The 24,701-nt window shown below is 42.5% G+C and overlaps 1 long non-coding RNA gene across 1 annotated transcript; it reads left to right on the forward strand.

Moving 5' to 3' along the window:
* The first annotated feature begins 1,003 nt into the window (after nt 1–1,003).
* On the forward strand, nt 1,004–1,375 carry LOC310708414. Its single transcript, XR_014527013.1, has 2 exons — nt 1,004–1,059; nt 1,248–1,375. It is a non-coding gene; the product is annotated as an uncharacterized lncRNA (long non-coding RNA).
* The last annotated feature ends 23,326 nt before the right edge of the window (nt 1,376–24,701 follow it).

Consider the following 24,701-nt stretch of genomic DNA (forward strand, 5'->3'; position numbering starts at 1 on the left):
TCCCTGTTCCCCGCAAAAAAAGCTCAGCAACTTTGATGAAGCTTTCCCCAAAAAAGCTCATCAACTCTGGTCAATCCAATGGGTAGAACACTGCCAGTTTTTTAATAGTGGTTGTAGATTGCAGTCTCTTGGACGTTGGACAGCCCTGCCCTATTCAATTAACAACAACAACAACAACAACAACAACAACAACAACAACAACTATCGTATAGGAACTGATGGATTGGACTATTTCTAGTCCATCTTGATTTGATTGAGAGCCAGTGTGGTGTAATGGTTAAGAGCGATAGACTCGCAATCTGGGGAACTGGGTTCACGTCTCCGCTCCTCTACATGTAGCTGCTGGGTGACCTTGGGCTAGTCACACTTCTCTGAAGTCTCTCAGCCCCACTCACCTCACAGAGTGTTTGTTGTGGGGGAAGAAGGGAAAGGATATGGTTAGCCGCTTTGAGACTCCTTCAGGTAGTGATAAAGTGGGATATCAAATCCACACTCTTCTTTTTCTTCTTCTTTTGCATATCTTCACTCACAAGTCTGTTCTGACCCGTTTCTGCATTAATATCACCCCCCCAAAAAAGTTGTGAAAAAATTGTATCTGAATGCAAATATTAAATTCAAAGTTGCTTCCCACCCCCCTCAATGTCTCTAAATAGGTGATTTATCTCAATGTGCACATTTGCAAATGTATTTTAACATACGAAATGTATTTTAACATACATTTTTATGGATTTCTGTATATTTTCTGCATTCAAGGGCGGCATTGCAAAATTCAGAGAACTGCAAAATCGGAAGGCTAATGACATTCCGTTCCATGCATTAGTTCAGGACGTGTGAATGACATTATTTCATTTCAAAATGTGGACCAAACTAAATCACCTTCTATCCCTTTGGTAACGTTTCCTGTTCATGAGACCAATGCTTCTCCCAGAATGTCATACCTTTTCATGTTAACACCCTGCTCTTCCAGAGGGCAGTGGTCCAAAATTATATTTCTTTCAGGGGCCACTAGGGGGCGCATTGGAAGATGGCTGACAATAACATCTCTCCGACCCACACGAGGTAATTTGGAGGCTATGATGGGGGTAATTAGCCTCCTTAACCCCCCCCCAGGATTGTGGGGGGGGGGACAGCCCTTGCCTGCTGTGCCCTATACCACCCCCGAATTTGTGGGGGTGGGGGCACTAGGCACAAAGCCCTCCTGTGGGATTTCGGCATTCCTGGACGCCGTCCCTGATTCGCGCCACTAGATGCAGAACTTCAAAGGAAACAATTTGGATGAAAGGAATGCACATATTTCAAGAAAGAAGGGGGAGTAAAGACTGCTAACAGAAGAGATCTCTGACAAAACAAGATAAGAATAAAACATGAGAAGATACGCTAAGACAAGGTATGGCAAATGACTGATGGGGGAGGGGAAAAAACTCTCCCTTCTTTCCCTATGTGATTAAACAAGAGTCCCCTCCCCTCACGAGTCAGAAATGTCGTTTTAAGGACTTAAGCTGTGGATTTAAGGCTGTGTGGAGATAAACTTTCGAACCAAAGCACGTTTTAAGAAGAGCATGGAATGTGTAAGAGCTCTGGAATGACGCAGTTAAAAATGCCATTGCCATATTGGGAAGTTCTGTCGGAGGTCTTGAGTCTGGGAGGAGAAAGAGAGAAATAGAGCTGTTTATATATTGTGGGTTAAACTCCTCAGTGGGACTTAAGAGCGACAGTTTTACGAGACTATGATGGAAAGAGTGATGTTATCTATGAAGGAGATGATATATGGAAACCACCTCGATTTGAGGATTGGAAGAACGGAAAATTCACACAGGACTATTATTACTATTGGTGTTTATCGGCTTAAGGAGACTATCAGAAGAGATCATAAAGAAAAAAGAGAAAATATATGAACAAGATGTGATGTGGAAACAGCAAGATAAGATGGGATAGAATTATGAACTCTGTTTGGACTGATTTGGACTGATTGGGACATTAACGCAGCAGCAAGAAGATGATCAGAATCCCCCTTCGGATCTTGAAATATGGGTCCCCCCAACAAAATTTAAAATTCGGCTTTGTAATTCGGAATTTATGTGATATGATTTAATTTGATGTGATTGGCCAGTTAATAAAAATTATTTAAAAAAACAAACAAAAAAACCAAAAAAATTATATTTCTTTCTATTAGTATATGTATCCATCTAGCCAATGATTATTTTGAAGTACTTGATCTCTCTGCCTCAACCTTTCTCTGCATACATTTCATTCTTGGATGCAGCACCACAGTCCTTGAACACTGTACAGTCATTAATCTGACACCTAGGCTGTGGCAGCCAGACATTTTCCACATTGACATTTTCTTCCCCATGAAGTGGCTGAATTTCAGACTTTGATCTTGTTTTCATTAGTGCCACTGCATATTGTGAAGCCCAGAAGCCTGGCTTGATCTCTCTTCTTCTGCCATGAACAGCACCCCTTTCTTCTGGCAATCACATTCCATCCCTGTCTAATCACGCTTCCCCTTGGGTGACAGCTTTTCAAACATGTTGGCATATCAGTTGACAAAATGGCTGAGAGATAATAACACAGGATGGGGAGTGGGAGGAAAGGCCCAACAGTTCTTAAAAAAAAGAAAAGAAATCGCACTGCCTTGCTGGTAATTAAATTTGGGACATTGCTTCTGCCTTTTCTTCTTCTTTGTGGAGCTTTCATAAGCCAAAGGGAAAGAGTTACAGGTTGCCTTTAGATGTCTCTATTTCAACTATCTTGGAAGAAAACCTGTTCTCCAGTCAAATGACTCCCAGCCCAATTAGCATGAGCGGGGGCAAAGAATACAAAATACGACAATTTCCCTGAGGAAATATGCACAACTTAGTTTGTGTTTAAAGGAAAAGAAAGAAACAGTAGACCACATTCTTACATATTTTCTGGCCTAATACAGTGGTACCTCGGGTTACAGACGCTTCAGGTTACAGATGCTTCAGGTTACAGACTCTGCTAACCCAGAAATAGTACCTTGGGTTAAGAACTTTGCTTCAGGATGAGAACAGAAATTGCGAGGCGGTGGCGTGGTGGCAGCGAGAGGCCCCATTAGCTAAAGTGGTACCTCAGGTTAAGAACAGTTTCAGGTTAAGAATGGACCTCCGGAACGAATTAAGTTCTTAACCCGAGGTACCACTGTACATATTAGCAATGCAGGCTCAAACACTGTGAGCTAAGTGGGGATCCAGCTTCCATGGATACTTCCCTACCTGGAGGGGGAAATCACACAAACCTGCAGATTCTGTGTGTGGCATCTTCCTGCCCAGCTCAGCAGTCTCTGTGTAGCACTGCATTTTAAAACAAAACAAAGCAAAACCAAAAACTGAAATTTAATGTATCGGACAAGGGTGAGGAGGCTAGAAGGGTCTGCAAGCTACTTCTGACAGCCACAGATTACTGTTTTGGGAGTTCCAACCTGGGAGAATCCAGGGCTATCTCCACCCAACTTGGAGGAAGCTCAGATCACGCTCCCCTCTCAAATTGGCCATATTGGGTTCAGGATGCAGCTGGAGTCAAAGGACAGCTTCACTAGGTTCACTTCCTCTATACCAGAGATGGGCAAACTGCAACCTTCCAGATGTTGTTTGACTCCAACCTGCCTGGAGTCATTTGATTTGAGCTCATTTCTCAAACATCAGAACTGGGGTTTCTCCAGCTACCTAATTTTGAAAGCACAGAATGATGGTGATGCTAAATAACCTGCAGTACTTTTGAATATGTGGACGTGGGCGGCGCTGTGGTCTAAACCTTGGCGGAGGTTGGCGGTTTGAATCCCCGTGACTGGGTGAGCTCCCGTTGCTCGGTCCCAGCTCCTGCAGTTCAAAAGCATGCCAAAGTGTAAGTAGATAAATAGGTACCATTCCAGCGGGGAGATAAATGGCGTTTCTGTGCGCTGCTCTGGTTTCACCAGAAGTGGCTTAATCATGCTGGCCACATGACCTGGAAAAACTGCCTGCGTACAAACGTTGGCTCCCTTGGCCAGTAAAGGAAGATGAGCACCACAAACCCAGAGTCGTTTGTGACTGGACTTAACTGTCAGGGGTCCTTTACCTTTATCTTTTGAATAGGCTTGAACCCAATTCTGCTTTTGCACCTCATTTTGGTTTCTTTGTTTAATTGTTTGATGAAATAGGGAAATGGCGCTTCGAGAAGATAGGGGCAGTAAGGGGATGGGAGCTCCTTTCAACCTGATTGCTGCACTCCCTTCTGGGCAATGGCCCAAGGGCTGCAGGCCGGTGGCAGGAAGGGCCAGAATCAAAAGTGGAATGACAAATCTAAATCTTTCCTTCTGTCTGGACAAGCAAGATGCAGTTTCATATTTCAAGGGCACATTCACGCTAGGCAAAAGCAGTACCAGTGGAGTGTGTGGCCTGGGGACAATTTGGGGGCTGGATCGAGTTCCTGGGAGATCGACACCTTTGGCCCTCAGGTCTGAGGTTTCCCCACCCCTGGGTTACAGCATTTAAATGGATACGAGCCACAATCCAGTGCAGTGCATTTAGACTGATTGATATCAGTGAGCTTTAGCACACTTAATTCTTCGTCGGACTCTGCGTTGATAGTAAATGGCTTCTTAATCACCTCAGTTCCAGGATACAGCCCCCCCCATTAAATTCATTCAGTTACTGCAAAAGAAATGGTGGGGGGGGGGGAATTGTTATCTGAGCACATCCCCTGTATAGTATTTCACTGAAACCTCAGTGCTCCTGATTAAGTGCAGAACAATGGATGCCTTTTGAACAGCACTTTGACCTGAATTAAATACATGAATTTAAACAAATTTCTTAGGCTTTCATTTCAAATTGCCTGGTGAAACAGGGCATACAGGCAAGGGAGTGAAAATTCCCTCATATTGACCACTTTATCGGGATCCAGATGCTTGAAACTGAAGTTTAAAATGTGAAGTAGCAGCACATAAAGCTTGTGAGAGCTGCATTAGCAACATTGATCAGTGTGGCACGGTACCGGTTTGAATGGGGTCTCATATTTCGCTTCTGTATTGGATTAGAATTGATTGTATGTATGTATGTATGTGCTGATGCTGTTTTAAACTATGTGCAGTGGTACCTCAGGTTAAGTACTTAATTCGTTCCGGAGGTCCGTACTTAACCTGAAACTGTTCTTAACCTGAAGCACCACTTTAGCTAATGGGGCCTCCAGCTGCTGCCACGCCGCCAGAGCATGATTTCTGTTCTTATCCTGAAGCAAAGTTCTTAACCTGAAGCACTATTTCTGGGTTAGTGGAGTCTGTAACCTGAAGCGTATGTAACCCGAGGTACCACTGTATGTGTATATAAAAACATTTTCTATATGCTATTGTTTTAGCTGGTTTTTTTATGTATGTAACTGTTGTACATATGTTTTTATCATATTGCAAATCTCTTTGGGAGGCCTCATGGGAAGCAATTCATAGAAGATTAGAACGGTGGTGGTGACGGTGATCATTTATACTTTTTACTTGCAGAAGTTACACACTCAACCTACAGGCATACAGAAAAAGCAACAGTAGGTGAGGGAGAAAGTGAATGGAGATATTTCTCTCCCTCCCCCCTTCGAGGCTATTTAATTAAGCTTGAATGGCAGGAGGTTCAAAACACACCAAACGAAGTCCTTCTCTTGGAAGATGTTAACACGTAGTATTCACTGCCATAAGATGTGCTAGAGGGGTTTAAAGGGGGGTTAGACAAATTAAGGATAAGGCTGTCATTGGTTAGTTATTTACCTCCAACATCAGACACTTTAATAATAGTAATAATAATACCTCCCCCCCAATCTGGCTGGGTTTCCCCAGCCTCTCTGTGTAGCTTCCAACAAAATATTAAAAACACAATACAGCATCAGACATTAAAAAACTTCCCTAAACAGGGCCACCTTCAGATTGTCTTTTAAAAGTTATTGCCTTGACATCTGCTGGGAGGGCGTTCCACAGGGCAGGCACCACTACCGAGAAGGCCCTCTGCCTGGTTCCCTGTAACCTCACTTCTCGCAGCGAGGGAACTGCCAGAAGGCCCTCAGTGTCCGGGCTGAACGATAGGGGTGGAGACACTCCTTCAGGTATACGGGACTGAGGCCATTTAGGGCTTTAAAGGTCAACACCAGCACTTTGAATTGTGTCAGAAACGTACTGGGAGCAAATGCAGATGAATATCTTAAAGCATGGGTAGGCAAACTAAGGTTTGAATTGTGTCAGAAACGTACTGGGAGCAAATGCAGATGAATATCTTAAAGCATGGGTAGGCAAACTAAGGCCTGGGGGCCGGATCTGGCCCAATCGCCTTCTAAATCCAGCCCGCGGACGGTCCGGGAATCAGCATATTTTTTACATGAGTAGAAAGTGTCCTTTTATTTAAGATGCAACTCTGGGTTATTGGAGCATAGGAATTCATTTTTTAAAAAAAATAGTCCCCCCCCCAAAGTCTGCTGAAAAAGTTTGCTGACCCCTGCGCTTAAAGCATATGAATGCCCATTGCTGTGAAACAATAGCATGAATAAGCTATTGCCCTCAAGTCTAGTTTGTGAGCTTCCCAGAGGCATCTCGTTGAAGACTATGTGAAAGAGGACCTAGATCAAAGCTGTGCTTTTCTTCTGTAACGTATAAGAAGCATAAAAATAATGAGCAGATTCATTTAAGGATAGGCTCACCTGAACAACATATGAAAGTCTATCTCTTGCCACCCAGTTTACTTATTTTATTTGGGATGTAGAAAGTTAGCATAATGAAAAGAGAAGCCCGAAAAGGATAGAAATATATATCAACTGTTTGTTGCATTCAGGATGGAAATACTAATACTCTATATATCTTGCTATTTGTCTCAGTGTACCTTTTGGGGAGAAAATAGTCTCTGGCCAACCATTTCCCAATGACATTTCCGTAGCAGCTGGAAAATAGCTTGTAGTTAGTCAGGTAATGAGAACTGAAATAGGATTGCGGAAGACATGTAAGAACGGGGGAAAGAACACACACACACCCCCAAATGAATGTTGAAACCAGAAACCAGAAATGGTAAATATAAAATCCAAGAGGCAAAAGTGAAAATAGTGTATATGGCTGTGTTGTGTGAAAATATGAGGTGGGTGGGAGAACCATAATTCAAGTTATGGGGAAATGATGGAATTGCCACAAAACCCATTTTCTTTCCACAAAATTCAACAGCAATTTTGAACAACACGTGGTAGACGGGTTCACATAAATTCAGCATATTTCTTACATTAGACACTGTGATGCTTGAAAGGCAGGTGCCAACAAACACACCTGTGTTTATTGTGGCTGACATGTGCTTGGAAGGCATGACCCCAGGTCTCTGGTGCACCTTTGCTTCAGGTGTAAAGTTCCCCTTTAAGGCACTGGCATGCTGAAACCCCATCTGTAGTAAGTGCTAAGACCACCTCCGTCATGCTAACTGAACTCAAGACCGGACAAGGACAATAGGTTTTTGTTCAGTTTTCTAAGATGGGCTGTTGTTGGTTTTTGCTTCCTTTTATGTTTTGCCCAAGCAGAAACCCCCAAAAGTTGCCTCTGAATTTCGTCTTCAGAGTGAGTTTGACGGTAACTCTAGTCCCAGGACTGATCCGTTTTGCTCACATTGTGAAACGTTTCTTTAAACACCAAAAGAATTACAATGTGATATGTCCACTATGACCAGTGACAAACCCTCTTTCACAACACTTCTGTAACTTATTCTTTGAAAACACACCTCCACCTATAATCTCCCTTTCCAGCTGCTGCCGCCTCCGCCTCCTCCTCCTCCATTCACCCTTTAGCATATACTACCCTTTAGCAGAAATTCCCATTACATTACATTACAGAACATCAATGGTAAAAACATAACACAAAACATAATGACAGACGGCCTAATAGTAAAATAATCATCATAATAACAGTCCACTCTCCCACACTTTCACAGGTGGACGTTCTCCAGAAAGTCCTTTTCTAATGGGACTTCTATACTATTGATGATAGAATAGTGTGAAATAATTAACTAAGAGTTTGTTGAGATGGTAAATCTGTATCTGGACTATGCCATTTCAAAATCAAAGTTCCACCATATCCCCTCCCCCCCAAACAAATTTCCTCAATGTAGAGAACGAGTATGGAAGAGTGAAGACTTGACTCAAAACTTTCTCCCTGACCTGTGGTTAGTCAAAGGGTCTTTCGGTCATCTGAAGAAGCGTTCCATCCATTAAGCCCTAACCTGCAATGTGATATAGTAAAATACAGACAGAAACATGTTTTTGTGTGTATTTTTTTTCTCAAATCAGGGTGGGAGAATGCTGGACTGCTGCCGTGGTTATAACTATGAAAACTAAACCGAAAAATGATTTTGCAAGTGGAATGTGGAGGTTGGGTTGGGTTAATCAGTACAGCATTGCCCTGACAGATTCTGGCTCTCCTACAGTTGGAGATAAAGAATGATTACATTTTGCCTCAGTGTGAGCAAAGATTAAAGAGATGGATCATAATTAATGGGATGCGCATTATAACATTATGTTCTTTACTCAAGAGGAGGGGCAAAATGATGAATAATTTTATCAAAGCAGATAAGCAAGGAAGAAAGGTTGGGAATACCAATTAACTTCTGACCAGCATGTCATAACTAACCGTATTAGGAGTTTCATATTACAAACAGCCGCAATGCCTGAGGTGGGATCAAAGGCTTTCCCAGAACACTGCAGTCAACACTACGGAATGGCGTGTTTAATGGTACCATAATTAATTTCACTACGCAGTATGAATTGAAAGGGTAGCACAGCACAGGATCTAGAAATTTTTTTTGATATGGCAATGCCGGATTAACTCATAGGCAGAGAAGATTTATGCAAACATGGACTTTAAGCTAATCATATCTAAGGCCAGATTTGTTACTACCCACAGGTGTGAAATCTTACCAAAGCAAACTGTAAAATAGTATCTATTCTCCTTTATGAAAGGATCCTGCTCATCTCATCAGCGGTCATGTATATATTAGGGCTGAATGTTTAATTGTCTCAATTGGCAGATTAGTCAACAAAAGCTTTCGCTGATTAATCACTGCAGACTAAATTTAATGGTGGATCTGAGAGTTTGTTTATTTTCCAGTTTATTTTAGTCCTGCTGTGTTACTGTAATACAGAATGGGGGGAAATATTACAGATGACCTTTTCTTCTACAAAAAGCCTAGATTTCATTAATTGGATTGTAAGCTATTTTATACTACCTTCAAGATCACAATATATTCCCTAGTTAGAGGCTGCAGTAATATGCAAATATGTTAACGTTGCAGTCCTATAAACAAATAGAATCAAACTGTATAGTTGGAAGGGACCTTGGGGTCATGTAGTCCAAGCCATAGCTGTCAGTGTTGCCCTTTTTTTAAAGGGAAATTCCCTTATTCTGAATAGGATTCCTTTCAAGAAAAGGGAAAAGTTGACAGCTATGGTCCAATACAGGAATCTCAACTAAAGCATCAATGGGTGTAAGTCCCATTGAACTCAGTAGGGCTTACTGCCAGATAGACATGTATATGACAACACTGTGAGGCTGAAATATTTACCTGGGAGTAAGCCTTGTTGAACTAAATCAATTTATTTATTGTACCACCATCCATCAGAATTCAGACGTTCATTGCCACACTGTCATAGGTCCCTAGGCCCCACAGTTGAACCACACATTATCTTCTTAAGGACAAACATGAGTGATCAAGGTGGTGGAGCTGTGCCATATACCGGTATTTGTCATGTTTGGATTTTGTGTTGGAAAACAATTTTGAGGATGGAAGGGAACTGTTCTTAGCTCAGTTGGTTAGAGAGTGGTGCTGATAATGCCAAGGTTGCAGGTTCGATCTCCTCAAGGGACAGCTGCATATTCCTGGACTAGATGTTCCTCAGGGTCCCTTCAATAATAATAATAATAATAATAATAATAATACATTTATATTTATACCCCACCCTTCCCAGTTCAGAAAACTGGGCTCAGGGCAGCTGACAACAATGTTAAAACACTTAATTGTAATACAGCATAGAATCAGCATAAAATACAGTATAAAAGCATGAATAACAATAAAGTTCAAAGTTCAAAAATCAATTTGGGGGAATATATGATTCTATAATTCTTCAGAAATGAATGCCACCGTATAATATCAATCTTCCAGATGTTTTTGCCACTTCTCATAGTGCACCACATTTGTCACCTTCCACTCATCTTCCATGCCCTGCAGAGAATTAATGAAATATTTCTGCCCGTACTTAGCTTCCGATACAAGGTGTTTCTGTAAATGGGATCACATATGATTTTACACAGCCAATAGGTTAAAACATAGAGAGCATGGCATTCTGTGTTGCTTTGTATCATTATGTCAGTAAATGTCATCATATGAGTCTGTAGAGCCAGCTAGGAGATCAGGGCTTACACACCCAGGGACTTTGTAGTGCACAATGGCAGGATCCAATGAAGATTTGGGCTACTTCCTTGTGGGAGAATTGCCAGTGCCTTATCTGAGGTTCTCCTGGCTAGACTTACAGCCCTGCCACCTTGAACTGACTTGCAAGATAAGACTCCTTAAGTACTGCTATCTCTCCACCCAATCAGAAACACACACACACACACACACACACACACACACACACACACTGCAAAACAAGGTGAAGATTCTTTAACCTACCAGCCACATCTGCTCTTGGAAGAGACAGCATCTTCCTGTTATCAGGGACTTTTGGAACTGTCCATGGTCCTGGCCACAAGAACTGGAAATTCACTTTTCCTGCTAAATACAAGTGGAGGTGTCAAATCACACCTCATCCGCAATACTCAAAAATTGGGGCACCGAGTCTCTAAACAACCTCTGAACTAGGGAAAAAAATGTGGTATGAACAAGCAGATAAAGAGAATGTTAACCTTGTTGACTAAATATATACGTCAAGGCATTTTCAGCATCTTCAGTGCATAGTTCAAAACAGTCCCAGTTGGACAAAGCAGGCAATTAGCAGAACTAGTGTCTGACATTTAACAAGCTTCTTTCTTTCTTTTTTACAGCACAGCCTGTGACCTCCAAGCATGGAGCAGAACAACAGCTCACTCCATCAGCCTGTTCACCTTTTTTTTTTTTTTTACTTCCATTCCAAGTAGATGCTATTAATTAACCAGCAACCTATCAATATGGTAGCCAGGGGCTCTGTTCAGCTAACCTGTACTCCGAGTAGACCTATTGACATTAATGATCACAACTAACTTAGCTCCATTAATTTCAGTGACTTTATTCTGAGTAAAAGTTAGTTGAATGTAACTCTAGGTGACTCCTGAGCAGCCAAGTTTCTTGTGCTTACTGATTAGCAAAGGACTTGCAACAGGATGTACATTTGTTCTTGTCTGGGAAGCAAAAACAAGGAAAGGCAAACTCTTTGCCCATTGAAGCTGAGATAATTCAGTAGGCAACTAGGCACAGGATGACACTACTGTAACCTTTACTAAATTATAGAATTAAATAAGGATCTGACAAACTACCCAGAGAAATTCCACTAGTTATGGAACCTCATTTGATTTCCCTCATGATTCAAATTGGACTTTTGGGTTATGAACCTGCCAGCAAGTCTAGGGGGCTGAATGAAGTGCGCTCTCTCTCTCTCTCTCTCTGGCCCTTGGATCTCTGCCCAGCCCATACCAACCCCCTTCTCAAGGTCACACCCTTTGCTGGTCTTGTTTTGCAGCCTGATAAATGGGATGCAGGTAGTATTGTGATCTAAACCACTGAGCCTCTTGGGCTTGCCAAATGGAAGGTCGGCGGTTTGAATCCCCGCGATGGGGTGAGCTCCCATTGCTCTGTCCCAGCTCCTGCCAACCTAGCAGTTCAAAAGCATGCCAGTACAAGTAGATAAATAGATACCACTGTGGCGCTCTGGTTTCTAACATGGTGTTCCATTGCACCAGAAGCAGTTTAGTCATGCTGTCCACATGACCCTGAACACTGTCTGTGGACAAACACCGGCTCCCTCAGCCTGAAAGCGAGATGAGCGCCACAACCCCATAGTCGCCTTTGACTGGACTTAACTGTCCAGGGGTCCTTTACCTTGTTACCTTAACCCTTTGCAGCCTGAGAATTTATCCCTGACTGGAATATGGGCTTCTTGCTTGCTGGTTGGAGGATAGAGAGGGGAACATGAGTATGCAGAAACTAGCCTGCTGTACGCAAACTTACATTTGCCGCTCCACTCACTTTGGCCTCTGGCGCTTCCCACCATGAACATGTCACCCTCAGGAGGTTGCACAGAAGGGAGTGTGACTCCTGGGCTGGATAAATTTCCTCACTACGGTTCTACAGGCTTTCTGAGGTAAGTGTGCAGCAAAAACGTCTGCCCTGGGCCTTCAGTAAGTGCATGAAAGTTGGTGAGCCAGCATCAAACCCCCACCACCTAAAATAGTTTGGCACCAACTTCTGACACCCCAAAGGCTACTCCATCCTCACTTACCTTGCTTCTAAGTTGAAAAATATTAGAGGCCAGCAGCAATCCTCACAGTGCTAGATTTGGCTCAGGAAACTCAATTTGCTGACATCCACTTTCCCAATATGTTGCTCCACTTAGGGAATGCAGGAGAGGGGAAAATACTTAGGTATAAAACATATTAAACAGTATCACATTATTCAAAGTGTTATTATTTTTGACCTTTTCATTTCATGATTTCTTAGGGAAGCACCAAACAAGAAATACTGTCAGATGTCAAATACAATTACATTGACATTGGAATTGGAACACTGGAATATTTTTGTTCCACGGTTTCTTTATTTAAATGTTTCTTATTTAAATGTTCTCTCTTTTTTCAGAAAAAAGTCTTCCAGTGCATACTAAATAGTTTTACATGCCAGTAATTAAAAACTGAAATACTTTAGCATAACGCCTAACAAATAGTGTCATAAACTAAATGACATTACATGTTAACTATCAAATATTGTCTAACAAGCAAGCAAATATTAAAGTCATATATTGCAGGATAACAAATATAGATATCATATATTCAGGATAGTTGGCAAATATTCTTTGGAGAATTGAATGAACTTTTTGCTGTCCACATTGTTTCAGCTGTAATTTGTGCGTGTGTTTTAATAAATGGTAGGTATTTAGTAAGATTTTTTAAAAATGATTTTGCGTATTTATGTTTATGTCTTTAAATATTTTGTAAGTCATTTGGAGACTTTTGGATAACAAAAGGCTAAAATTCTAATATTTAGGATCTTTTCTCTGAAACAGCATTCCCAAACACAGTAAATTTGGACTCAAATACCAGGAAAGTCATTCTCCAAATCATTTGAATGGCAGAAGCTTTCAGGGTCACAACACACCCATGGTGCTGAGCAGCATTCCTGTTGAAGTATTATGGGTATTCACTATCTGAATATTGTCTTGGTTGCTGCTTCTCAATTGTATGATCCATGCAGGGCTGGATTTAGGTTTGATGAGGCCCTAAGCTACTGAAGGTGATGGGGCCCTTTATATGTCCAGCTGTCCTTTGTCAGCAACAAATTCTTGCTTTTTTTGTCTTGAATATATGCTATATGATAATTTATGGACCTAATAGGTATTTAAAGCCATTTGCACATAACAAAACATGTATTTTATCAAAGTAATTGATGTAGAAATGAGCAATCCAGTGATATTTTAGGAAGCAGGCTAGCAGGCGAGGCCCATTACTTACACAAAACACTGTTGCTGTATGCAGGTTTTATTTTATTTGTTTTTTATCTTATATTTTGGAAATGTATATTCAGTTTGTTTTTTCTTTAATTTTTTTGATGGCCCCCAAGAGTGTGGGCCCTAAACAACATCTCTGTTAAGATACTACAAACGCTCACAATCTGTACTTTCCAGAAACAACAGAAGACATTTTTGTTTCAGAAAGCTTTTCCAGCTTAGGCATCCATTCTTTTAAATCTACCTTCATTTTTTTATGCCTTTTAAAAACTATTTTAGCTTTATTGTGGTAGGTCTGTGAATTGCCTTCAGAAAGATGCAAAAGCCGGTCCGTTTCAAACAATACAAAAATTGGGCATTGAGTGGTCTGGCATCTACCCTTTGGGCTTCTCTTACCTTAGATATGAGGCAGTCACTGCCTCTGTTGTGTTCCCAGTACCTACTGAAGACCTTCCCCTTCTAGCAAGTCTTTTAAATGGAGATCTTTCCCAGTCTTCATTCATATTGGAATTGTTTTTAGGTGTGTTTAGATGTTTTAATTGCTTTATGGCTTGTGTGTTTGATGTCCTGGGCTCCTTTGCAGGGACAAGAAGGATAATATTATTACTATCACCATTATTAATTATTATTACCATTAATAAAATCATGAACATGGAAACGATCCATAGATGAGAACTTATAGCATGGTTTCTTTAAATGGGCTTTCCCTGGAAGTGGTCAGGTATCAAAGTGTGACTAATTATAAACAATTTTTTTTGTCTGATTTTGTCCAGTTTAACTGGATCTGCTGAAATTCCCTCTTTTATTCAACTATTCAATGTGCAAGAGCCCTTTCCACGTTTGCATCGGGTCACCCTAAGTCATGTCACATAGCATACTTGCGTTGCTAAGCATTGCAGTTGCTAAGGTTGAAGTCGCAAGAGGTTAACCTCAAAATCTGTCCTAAACATCACCATAAAGTCAAGAAAAGGGGAGAAAATCAAGTTCTTCCTTGACCAGAAATGACCTCTGTACTGATACGGCTTGAGATCTAATAAAGGGAGAAAACTAACATCAGAGTTTCCATTATTTTATGGAAAAGTGTTAAATTCAGAACAATCTCAGCCTTCTTCATCCAAGCATGATTGAAGACACAATTGACTTTAGGAAAGTTAGTGCTTTGATTGAAACAAGCAGTTTGAAGTAGAATGTTATTGCAACTCCCAGCTGCCAGAAGTGTTGTTTGCTTCCCGAGCAGATTTTTATATGTTAGGAATGAAGAATGAGCTTTTTGCGGGCAGGTTGCCAAAGAGTATAAAGGAAGTATTGGAGGGTTCAGCTTGGTGGAGAAAATCAACAATATTTGTTTTCTCTCTTGACTCTCACATGAAAAGGTAAAGTTTGCAAACTTTCTAAATGCCTCTTAGTCACTCAAACCCTTCCCCCTAATTTTGACCACTTTGAAAAGTGCTTTGTTCTCAAAGGACTACTAAGCAGCATGATGAACATTGCTTTAGGGAACACCGCAAAAAAGCAACAAAATATTTCAATGTTTGAATGCTTCATCTACTATATACAACTCAACACCACATATTTCCTTTCCCTTAAAGATCTCAGGATCCACAGGATCCTAAAAATGGATGGGTCTTTAAAATTGAAAGTGTGTTGAAACACCTTTCTGACAAACCTTGGGCAGGTTTAAGACATTTTAGTGTCTGAGGCAAAGGGCAAGACAGTGCCTTCCTCTATTCCATTTCTTGCAACTGGGAAATGCAACTGGGCACCACAATTCAAGAAGGACACTGACAAACTGGAACGTGTCCAGAGGAGGGCAACCAAAATGGTCAAAGGCCTGGAAACAATGCCTTATGAGGAACGGCTAAGGGAGCTGGGCATGTTTAGCCTGGAGAAGAGGAGGTTAAGGGGTGATATGATAGCCATGTTCAAATATATAAAAGGATGTCACATAGAGGAGGGAGAAAGGTTGTTTTCTGCTGCTCCAGAGAAGGGGACACGGAGCAATGGATCCAAACTACAAGAAAGAAGATTCCACCTAAACATTAGGAAGAACTTCCTGACAGTAAGAGCTGTTCGACAGTGGAATTTGCTGCCAAGGAGTGTGGTGGAGTCTCCTACTTTGGAGGTCTTTAAGCAGAGGCTTGACAACCATATGTCAGGAGTGCTCTGATGGTGTTTCCTGCTTGGCAGGGGGTTGGACTCGATGGCCCTTGTGGTCTCTTCCAACTCTATGATTCTATGATTCTTAAATGCCTTCCTCTCCTCCTTCCAAGTACCCCCTGCACATCCCACAAATCAAATTGGGGGGGGGGGGTTTCAGGAGAACTCCCAGAAAACCTATGTCAGGAGGAAAGGGGAGGTTAAGCTTGTCTAGGAAGCAGAAATTATTGAGCTGATGGAACAACTGTATTAGCACGCCATTTAATTCTACCCGTTATGTATACCGCTTATTTCACATGTTACCAAAGTGTCATAAAACTGGATTCAACCCAACTCTGGTGTCAGCATACATACACCAATGGATTCAGTACAACTCTGGTAACCCAATATGCATCATTTGGGGAGTTCCCACCCATATCAACATTTCCAGATTCCAGGAATCTTCCCAGATGATCTACATGGAATTAAAAATGATTAAAATGTGCAATTGATTGAGCTGTGAGAGAGTCTCAGCTATATCAGGCCAATAGCAAATGACTCAGGCCTATGTGTGGTCTTAGTCCTCAAACTGTGCAGGAAATGAATGTAACCTGTGAAAGAAAGCAGATTTTGTGTTCCCTGACACAATAACAACTCTAAAGTTAGCTAGTGTCTTGAGAGAGAAAAGTCAGAGTATATTCTTGCTGAATGGCTGATGCAATTTCTCTCTAGAATTCAACAAGCAGTGCTTTTGCAGTTCAGCACCTTTCTGCGTGGGTTGCAGCAAAAGGTTATGGAGGCATACCTACTCAGTCTGCATCCCGTCTCTTGTTAAATCTGTCTTAAGGGAAACACAGAATAGGAGACTATAGGGGGAAGAGGTCTTGTCTGCCATGTATAGGGAATGCCAAACCTCCTGCACTTGGACAGATAACTGTGGAATTCTTGTTAGGCTAAATGTGTACATATACATCACTCATCTGTACCCGTGTCTAGAGAAATAAAATGACAGTACAGAAATATATATATATATATATATATATATATATATATATATATATATGAATCTTGAAGATGGCATTTCAGATGAAGGACTAGCACAAATTCGACACAAGGTAGAATTAAATTGTGGTTTATGGGGTGTGGGTGGTTGTAAAATGAAGACCCACATTCTCCAAAGAAGATCACAAATGTTACTAGCCTGTCAAAAAACAAATAAATAAAATACTAGCTTGCTGTGGGCTCATGGAGAAGAGATGGGAGTTCTGCCCTTTCATAGCATCTGCTACATTTCTAGCATCAACCATCCCAGGCCCTATGACCAGAAGAGGCCCAGTTGGTGTTGCCCTCACTAGGGGGTTGCCCAGCATGCATAAGAAGGTCTTCTTTGTGCTTGCCCTCTATTTCTGGAAGGCCCTTGGTAGTGTGGTGTGTTAGTTTCCCTGATTATTAACTTTTATGAGAAATGCCATTTCGGGTGGTCCATTTATGAAGGCTTGCCACTCAAATTCCAATCATCACTCTTGCATCTTCTGCCCTAAAATTTGTTGTTGTTTAGTCGTTTAGTCGTGTCCGACTCTTCGTGACCCCATGGACCAGAGCACGCCAGGCACTCCTGTCTTCCACTGCCTCCCGCAGTTTGGTCAGACTCATGTTTGTAGCTTCGAGAACACTGTCCAACCATCTCATCCTCTGTCGTCCCCTTCTCCTTGTGCCCTCAATCTTTCCCAACATCAGGTCTTTTCCAGGGAGTTTTCTCTTCTCATGAGGTGGCCAAAGTATTGGAGCCTCAGCTTCAGGATCTGTCCTTCCAGTGAGCACTCAGGGCTGATTTCCTGAAGAATGGATATATTTGATCTTCTTGCAGTCCATGGGACTCTCAAGAGTCTCCTCCAGCACCAGAATTCAAAAGCATCAATTCTTCGGCGATCCGCCTTCTTTATGGTCCAGCTCTCACTTCCATATATCACTACTGGGAAAACCATGGCTTTAACTATATGGACCTTTGTTGGCAAGGTGATGTCTCTGCTTTTTAAGATGCTGTCTAGGTTTGCCATCGCCTTTCTTCCAAGGAGCAGGCGTCTTTTAATTTCATGACTGCTGTCACCATCTGCAGTGATCATGGAGCCCAAGAAAGTAAAATCTCTCACTGCCTCCATTTCTTCCCCTTCTATTTGCCAGGAGGTGATGGGACCAGTGGCCATGATCTTCGTTTTTTTGATGTTGAGCTTCAGACCATATTTTGCGCTCTCCTCTTTCACCCTCATTAAAAGGTTCTTTAATTCCTCCTCACTTTCTGCCATCAAGGTTCTGTCATCTGCATATCTGAGGTTGTTGATATTTCTTCCGGCGATCTTAATTCCGGCTTGGGATTCATCCAGCCCAGCCTTTTGCATGATGAATTCTGCATATAAATATATATAAATATATCTGCCCTAAAATATATATTTGCTATGTTATCTATAATTATTTCTTTGGGGTTTTCTTGGCCAATATTCAAATTATTTGGTCAACATGGTAAACATTTCACAGTATATTTCCTCAAATAATTACCCAAGAAGATTCCGGCAACTTGGATCCCATCACCATTTAACATATTTTTAAATGAATGAGAAGATACCTATGATTCCATTTTTGTTGTTATTTCAAGAGACAGTTGCACCTCATCTTCCTCTAGGTCTGCCTTCTGGTCTAACATGTAGAATTTCTAAAGTTAATTCTGGAGCTTAGCATATGTACAGATTGCCTCAGTTTTCACCCCGTGTCCTTTTTCATGCAAGTTAAAACATCCCGTGGTTCCTCCAGATGTTGTTCAACTCTCATCATCTCTGACTATTGACCATACTTGCTGGGGATGATGGGAGCTAGAATTTAACAACAAATTGAGGGATATAATTTTCCCCAGCTCTATGAAAGCTGCAGTTAGGCTGCCCTTGTAAGCAGTGACCTAGTACATTACATTGTACTCAACACTATGCACGACAAGCGTGGTGTAGTGGTTAAGAGCAGTGGACTCGTAATCTGGTGAACCGGGTTCACGTCCCCGCTCCTCCACATGCAGCTGCTGGGTGACCTTGGGCTAGTCACACTTCTCTGAAGTCTCTCAGCCTCACTCACCTCACAGAATAAAAAAATTCCTTCCAGTAGCACCTTAAAGACCAACTAAGTTAGTTCTTGGTATGAGCTTTCGTGTGCATGCACACTTCTTCAGATACACTGAAACAGAAGTTGCCAGATCCTTCTATATAGTGAGAAGGTGGAGAGGGGTGTTACTGAGAAGGGTGGTGGGAATGGGAGATAGGCAGATAGCTGAGAGAGCCTCTTGACGACTCTTAACGACTGTAATAGGTCTTACAGGAAAAGGCAAGGGGTGGGAAGGTGAGAAATGGTATAGTTATGTATAGTGAGATAAGAATCCAATGTCTTTGTTCAGCCCAGGTCTTTTCATGGTTTTAAGTTTGGTAATGAGTTGTAATTCAGCAGCTTCTCTTTCCAGTCTATTTCTGAAATTCCTTTGTAGTAAAACAGCTACTTTGAGATCTTGTATAGAATGTCCTGGGAGATTGAAGTGTTCTCCTACTGGTTTCTCTGTTCTGTGATTCTTGATGTCAGATTTATGTCCGTTTATTCTTTGGCGTAAGGTTTGGCCTGTTTGTCCAATATAGAGACCTGAAGGACACTGTTGGCATTTGATGGCATACACAATGTTAGACGATGAGCAATTAAATAGTCCCGAGATGGTATGTGTGATGTTGTTGGGGCCAGTAATGGTGTTGTCCGGGTGTATGTGGCAGCAAAGTTGGCATCTGGGTTTATTGCAGGCTCTGGTGCCAGTGTCTGTGTTAAGTCTGGTTGTAGTATTATTGTGGGTTAGGAGTTGTTTAAGATTGGGTGGTTGTCTGTAGGCAATGAAAGGTCTTCCTCCCAGAGCTTGAGAAAGAGAACTGTCATTGTCCAGGAGAGGTTGTAGATCTCTGATGATGCGTTGTACTGTTTTAACTTGGGAGCTGTATGTGATGACTAGAGGTGTTCTGTTATTTTCTTTTTTGGGTCTGTCTTGCAGCAAGTTCTCTCTGGGTATCAGTCTGGCTCTGTTGATCTGTTGTCTAACTTCATCTGCTGGGTATTTTAGTTCGGAGAAGGTTTGCTGTAGATCCCTTAGGTGAGAGTCTCTGTCTGTAGAATTGGAACAGATGCGGCTGTAACGTAGTGCCTGGCTATATACAATGGACTGTTTGGTATGTTTGGGATGGTAGCTAGAGGCATGTAGATATGTTTGTCGGTCAGTTGGTTTGCGGTATAAGGTGGTGTCTATGCGCCCATCCTGTATTTTTATAGTAGTGTCCAAAAAATGTATTTCTTGCATAGATTGATTCATTGTAAGGTTGATTGTGGGGTGAAATTCATTAAATTTCTGGTGAAAGGTGTCCAGGGTCTGTTGACCATGTGTCCAGATGATAAAAATATCGTCAATGTATCGCAGGTACAAGAGAGGTTTGAGTGGGTAGGAGTTCAGGAAACGTTGTTCTAAATCTGCCATGAAGATGTTGGCATACTGTGGGGCCATGCGGGTGCCCATTGCTGTGCCGCTGATCTGAAGAAACAGGTCATCACCGAATTTGAAGTTGTTGTGGGTAAGGACAAATTGGCAGAGTTTGGTGGCAAGGTCCGCTGTGGTTTTATCTGATATGGTGTTCCTTATGGCTTGTAAACCATCGTTGTGTGGGATGTTGGTATACAGAGATTCCACATCAGAGATATACAGAGATTCACCTCACAGAGTGTTTGTTGTGGGGGAGGAAGGGAAAGGAGAATGTTAGCCACTTTGAGACTCCTTTGGGTAGTGATAAAGTGGGATATCAAATCCAAACTCTTCTTCTTCTTCTCTTCAAGCCAAGGATTGGTGAGAAAGGAGGGGAGGGAGGTAAAGAGCTCCACTGAATGATATGGAGAGATTGCCTTCATGCAGGCATGGAGAGGATATATCATACCCATGAGTTTTAAGACTTGCCAGATCTTGTTGATTATTGATTTGGTACCCTTTTAGAGACATCTCTCCAATCTTTTTTCCCCCCCTCTCTCTCAAAAGGTGTGCAGGATTCTTAGTATGAAGTTTATCCAATTTAAAATGCTTTACTGCAAAAGTACTGAAAGATCAATAACCTAATGCCATACACATCTATAGGTAAGTCAACATCAGAAACAAACGGACCATTCCAAGAGGAGTGGCAGAATCAATACATCTAATAAATTGTTGCTTCTCCCATCTTGAAAAAGTACACATATTGTTGCAGCTAAGATGTGTGTGATGGAAAAGCATAGAGAATGGAGAGAGAGCTGGGCTGAAATTGCATCTGAATTTATCTCAGCTCTTCAATAAAGATACCATAAAGCACTTTCAGGAATTCAGTGAGTGGTTGTTGTCCCCCACCCCCATCCAGCTAAAATCTAAAGCCAACTCCATTCACACCCCACACCCCTTGCCCTGTTCTTGAAATGATTTTTTTTGTTCTGGGTTGTTATCTCAAGGAGAAGCCAGTTATACATAAAAAATGCATACATGCATTTCCTGCATTTTAAGGTGTTTATTTTCAAGGCAAAGGAAATGAGCACACACACTTTACATTGTGGGTGCCCTTTGCGGGATCACGCACGGTGCTACAGTTCCCAGGGAGCTTAATGGCAAATCAGGGGCTGGTCTGCCTCTCATTGTTAATTTTGGGAGGTTCACGCCCAGCCTCAGTAATCAAGTTTCTTGCTGGGAGGTGGGGCCAGCCCCATTATATATAGGGGGTGGAGCTGACAATAGCCAGGCAGTTGGCTCTGGAGATTCACCCACCCTCTCCTCCCTTAGTTTATTGTTTTCTGGTTTGCAGGTTAACTTTTTCTTCCTGTGTAGCGGGTGCTGCTACAGCTTTGGCTGGTTGCTGTTGAAGGACCAGGAAGAAATTTTCCTGTATTGGCAGGTTTTGTCTTCCCCGTAGCAATTCGTCACAACTTTGGCAGTTTATGGCCTTGGGTGGAATCCTTTAGTCTTTTCTTCCCTATTAAGGGTGGGTGGGTGTGAAGTGGTGACTCACGCCCCTGCAGCGGCGATTCCAGGGTCCCCGCTTAAAGGGGTGATATATAATGGGTGTCACTGGCTATACACTGAAAGGTCATCAGTGAACTACCCTGCGTGCGGGGATATGGGCTGGGCTGCCTGCTACACTTATGTCTCACAGTGCACACCCCCCCATATCCCATTTACCCTGAGGAGCCCCAGTTCCCCACGGCTGGGGGGCTGGGAGGGATACAAGCCCAAGGCCTAAGCCAAGGTCTTCCTACATTTGGAAGTTTAATAAAGTTGTGGCCTAATTTTAATTCCATAATTAAAGCTTGTATTCCTTTCTTATGATCCCTGGGGGCTGGGGCTTTCGCCACCTGGTCACGCAATGTGTCCGCCCATCTGAAGTGTAGTGAAAGTGGCTTAAAATGCAGGTGATTAACTTACCGAGTGGTGAATTTAGGAAGTTAATTGTGTACTCAAGCGCAGCAGCTGCCAGATTTAGCATGAACAGCTAGATGTTGGGGGCCCCTGAGCAAGTTGCCAGTGGTGGGCTCCCACCTCCATGAGTTATAGGAATATTGGCATGAAGGAATGCATGCAGACAAGTGCACAGAAGAATAGTGATGAGGGAAGCAACCCGAAGTGTGTGGAACCACCAGCAGTTCCATCAGTTCTGCAGTAGTTATTGCTCCTTTCTAGTTTGTCTGTGTGTGTGTGTGTGTGTGTGTGTGTGTGTTGGGGCGTGCGCAGAGTGTCCATTCAACATGCCAGCAGAGTGTGCCAATGGAACAGGAAAACCACTGGACAGTTCTAGGTAGGGTCAGTCACTTTAATGACAGCATTCAGCAGTTCCACATCTTGTAGGTTACACAGTTGTAATATACAGTGGTACCTCAGGCTAAGAACTTCTGGAGGTCTGTTCTTAACCTGAAACTGTTCTTAACCTGAGGTACCACTTTAGCTAATGGGGCCTCCTGCTGCCGCCGCGCTGCTGCTGCACGATTTCTGTTCTCATCCTGAAGCAAAGTTCTTAACCCAAGGTACTATTTCTGGGTTAGTGGAGTCTGTAACCTGAAGCGTCTGTATCCTGAAGCATCTGTAACCTGAGGTAGCACTGTACTGTCCTTCCAGAGGCACACAGTCTCCTTGCAGTGTTCCAACACACGCTAGGCTTTAGGGAATGACAAGGGTCAAGAACAAACTTGCTTCAAACTTCAGATCGTGCTGAGTCACTCTCACATACATGCTTGCTGACTCGCTCTCGCATGATTAGCTAGTAGCAGGTGCAGGACAAACACACCCAATCAAAAAGCACACCTAACATAACCCTTCCTTGTGCCTTTTCTCTGCATGCATAAACCCTTATACATTATGTACAGGAGAACCTCTACTTACAACCGCCTCCACTCGCAGACGTTCCAAGTTGTGACCACGGTGGACCCAGAAGTAACCGGTGGGTTTGCCACCGTTTGCGCATGCGCAGGAGTGGCGATCACTGTTTGCACCTGCGCAGAAGTGGCAATCGCCTTTTGCGTATGTGCAGAAGCAGGCAATCGCTGCCCGCGCATGTGCACAATGGCACCTCTCCCAGCGACCCGTTTTACCATAAGGACGGGCCTCTGGAACAGATTGTGGTCGTGAGTAGAGGTTCCACTGTACATATGATACGCACACACATACATTTGCTACATGGAAAGATCTGCCTATCTCTCCACACATTGCTGTCTTTGTTTGTTTATTATTCCACCTCTCCTCTTAGGAGCTCAAGGCAAAGTACATAGTTCTCCTTCTCCCCATTCCCCGCCCCCCTTACAACAACCCTGGGCGGTAAGTTAGGATGAGAGACAGCTATTGAAGGGCGCCAGTCAGTTTCTTGGCTGAGTGGGAATTAGAACCCCAGCTTCTCAGGTCTTAGTCCAATGCTCTAACCACTACACCACACATGATTTCCTTTTCATTGGGAAGTAGTGGTCAGGGATGATGGGTGTTGCAGTCCAGCAACATCCAGAGGGTTTAGCTGATGGGTAAAGGTAAAGGGACCCCTGACCATTAGGTCCAGTTGTGGCCGACTCTGGGGTTGCGGCGCTCATCTCGCTTTATTGGCCGAGGGACCCGCGTACAGCTTCCAGGTCATGTGGCCAGCATGATTAAGCCACTTCTGGCGAACCAGAGCAGAACACGGAAACGCCGTTTACCTTCCCACTGGAGCGGTACCTATTTATCTACTTGCACTTTGACGTGCTTTCAAACTGCTAGGTTGGTAGGAGCAGGGACCGAGCAACGGGAGCTCACCCTGTCACGGGGTTTTGAACCTTCTGATCGGCAAGTCCTAGGCTCTGTGGTTTAACCCACAGTGCCACCCGTGTCCCTAGCAGTCCCCAAAAATGCATGATAATTTTTCAGCACAGTACTACTGAGAATTGTGGCCACTTAACATTCCCCATGTTCAAGCAAGTATTATGCAATTAATTTCAATCACAACTAATTAGAATTTGCTTTCTAGCAATGGCTCTCTAAGATTGCACTGACCCACATTTATATGCACCTTTGTTTACGTTAATTATATTTTTGTGACCTTTCGTTTCGAAGAGCTAGGCTATAGCCCTGTTCTGTGGGATGGGATGTGAATATATGGCAATCCAAATATGAAAAAAATGTAATTGTTCGAGCTCTGTATGAAGGGGGAAAATAATCATGCATTTGCTATGGCAGCTGTTAGAGGAAATTATCCAAGATGTCATATAATAGCGGAAATTTCAATAATTAATCCATCAGGAAACTTACAGTAAAATTTTTACATCAACTGAATTTAATGGGAAATAATTATATTTAA

Source organism: Podarcis liolepis (assembly GCF_965112155.1).
Source record: "Podarcis liolepis genome assembly, chromosome: 6".
In the NCBI taxonomy this organism is placed as follows: Eukaryota; Metazoa; Chordata; class Lepidosauria; order Squamata; family Lacertidae; genus Podarcis; species Podarcis liolepis.